Raw genomic sequence first — 3339 nt, forward strand, 5'->3', positions numbered from 1 at the left:
CCTATCGTAGTTTTGAATGAGGATGAAAATCCGTAATTTGATATTGAGGTTTTGAAAGGTTTGAAAAGTGTTTTTGAGGTTTGGGCGTACAACCCTGATTTAATTTTGCACAATTAACCGCAACGATCAATAGATTCGATCGCCATAGTTAACAGATTTGAAATTGTATCGTTACCAATTTTAATCAATTGATTTGATTATTACTAATAACGAATTAGGATATTTTTGTTTTTGAGGTTTGGGCGTACAACCCTGATTTAATTTTGCACTATTAACCGCAACGATCAATAGATTCGATCGCCATAGTTAACAGATTTGAAATTGTATCGTTACCAATTTTAATCAATTGATTTGATTATTACTAATAACGAATTAGGATATTTTTTATGAATTTTGAATAATTAGTTTGTATCGTTACCCCTCGTAATCGATCGATTCGATTAAAAAGAATAACGAATTTGAAATTAGACAGAGAAAAGGTTAATCATCACAACTAATAAAATAGTTGCAACCATTTAACCAAATATGATTCAATTGCATTTTAATTAAATAAACATTTTAATTAAAATTATTATTGCCCATCACGATTAATGGATTTAATTGGAACGAATCAATAAATTAAAAATTTAATATTCATATCATATATTAATTTATTTAAAAAATAAATCATTATTATACAAATAAATATTAAAAGGATTTAACCAAAATATTTAAATTAATTAAAATAAGTAAGTTAATTAGGGTTTTATATCTAGTGTGGCAGATTTGAAGACTCATGGTATAGGGACCAATTGCTGGACGTCAGATCTGGGTTAGTGGTGATTCCATGGTCAGATCTTTGAGGGTTTATAATAAGCCACGGAGGTGCAAGCGCATGGGATCAGGAATTGAGAATTTGTGTAAAAATATGGTGTTGGAGGGGAGGCTCGAACCTGCGACCTCACCCTCACCAGCGCATAAGCTAACCACCAGACCAAACACATGATTCGTTTAACACACGCAATCAAAACAACATATACAAAATCAAGAAACGCACATGGGCACGCGCGCGTAAATTCAAACGGGCCAGTGCTATGGAGACACATCATCATCTTCTCCATTAAACTCAACAAACCCTGCAATATTTGCTACGAAATTGCTACCAAATTGCTCATAGCAGAAATATCTACCAAAATAGCGAATTGCTCATACGTATTAATAAACTTTTCGCGACCCCCCCCCCCCCCAGTGCTCTCGTCTGGACTACACGATTCTAACCATGCCCTCTTTTTGTCCTAATTTCACCTCTAATAAAAAACCCCCAATTTGAAATCAAGAACCCTAACTCGTGTACTAATGGTGATTCACGATTAAAGCGTACAAACAACAATTAAACCACCCAGAAATATCAAGGATACCAAGAATAATCAGAATACACAATTAATTTGCTATGAATGCACATGAATCGTTCTAGTCGGCCATAACTTTAAACGCACATACCTCGACTAATTGGAGGGTTATCTGGGGGTATTGATGCAGAGTAAGGATCCAAACACGTTCAGAATTACTTGAGGGAGCTTTTGCAACCTTTAAATCTCTTTGAAAGTCCCCAATTCTTTGAAACCGAATCTTGATTTTGAGTGATTTTTCTTGTTCTTGGTTGTGCACCTCTGCCCAGATTTTCCAACCCTTATTCGTGTGCATAGCTTCAGATACTTATAGGCTTGTATTAGGTCAAGAATTTGAAGCCCAATGATCACTAAATCCAACTTTGCCATGTTTGAGAAATTTGATTTGCTTCTTGAATTGAAACTTTCTTTTTTTGCCAAATATTGCATTAATCTTTTTCTCAATTAGTGTACCACGAAATTATATTGCCAATTTATCATAAATATGATTGGAATTGGTCAATTGTGAATCTTTTAACATAATATTTGATTTTTCCTTAATTGAATCATTAAAATGAAATAAAAAATTATATTAAATCAAATAATATATTTAAATTTCGTGGCTTTTTGTTTTGGGCATGCTAGTGACTTGTGGACCAAGTTTGTATCATAAAACCATAGGCCCATTTGCAAAGTTTCTCAATTTGAACCTTTTTTTTCATATTTGGTCCTCCAAAATTACCCAACTTTGATCAAGCATATCTCACTCAATTTTTTAGCCATGAGGGAGTTCTAGGACTTTTTGGAAACCTCAATATGTCCTCTATAAGCCACTTTGGAACATATTTTTCATTTGGAGCTTTTATCTTGATCATATCTTCTTTGACAAAAAACTGCTTTTGAAGGATGCCTGAAAATGACCTGTAATCTTTTGCGTCATACCTCTCAAATGAAGCATTTCTAGCCTTGGCTTGTGAGAGACAAAGTTGTAGAGAATCCAATTTCCTTAAAAATAGACTTTGAGTGGGGAATTTTTGATGTTCCATGTGAAAGTTATGCCCAGTCAAAGTTGGGTTGACTTTCTCCTAAGAAACCCTAATTTGAACCTTTTGTATTTGTTCATCTCTGAGTTTCTATTAATGGAATCATGATCAATCTTTGATCAAATGATGGTTATACTCTTAATCACTTTATGTTGACCCAAAATTGAGAGTTTTTTACTGTGTTTTGATTATGGTTGACTTTTAGGTGAAACTAGTTGACTGTGGATCATCTGAGCTTTTGAATGAATAATCTTTGGATTTGGGTCTTGACTTTTGATATAGAGGTGCCTTGGATCATAATGAATCATGGAGAACTTCATTAGAGACCTTGTTTTGCTAATTCTCTCAGGAGAGTATCAAACCCTGGCTTTAGGAAGCTCTTGCTCAGGAGATTGACTGGATGAATCTTTTGAACCTTGAATCATCATGAATGGAATATGGAAGGCAAATTTTGGGGTATGACACACGCTGTTGACTTTATTTATTGTAAAATTTAGACCCTTCCTTTTAAATATATGGGGCTTCCTGATAGGCTATTTTGAGTCGAGACATTACTTGGGACCTCTTGCTAATTTGTTATCTAATAGGCTTAGTTCTTGAAAGCACATGTATGATAGCTTGGGAGCGGGTGGTTTTGTTTAGTTTTATGTTTAATGATATCTCTTTTTTTTCATGTCTTTTATGAAAAATGCCTGTAAATGTTTGAAGAGTTCATATTGAAAGAAGGTTTTTGTGGGGAGGTGTTACGGGAGATTCTAAATCTCTTGGGTTAGTTGGGCCGATGTCTGTAAGCCTAAGAGTAAAGGTGGCTTGGAGGTAAGAGATCTTTGTTAGCTCTTATAATTAAGTGAATGTGACATCTTATCTTTAGTACCTCTAGTTTTTAGAGAGACATTATAATTAAGTGAATGTGACATCTTATCTTTAAT

The sequence above is a fragment of the Vicia villosa genome, linkage group LG4 (assembly GCF_029867415.1).
Source record: "Vicia villosa cultivar HV-30 ecotype Madison, WI linkage group LG4, Vvil1.0, whole genome shotgun sequence".
Taxonomy (NCBI): Eukaryota; Viridiplantae; Streptophyta; class Magnoliopsida; order Fabales; family Fabaceae; genus Vicia; species Vicia villosa.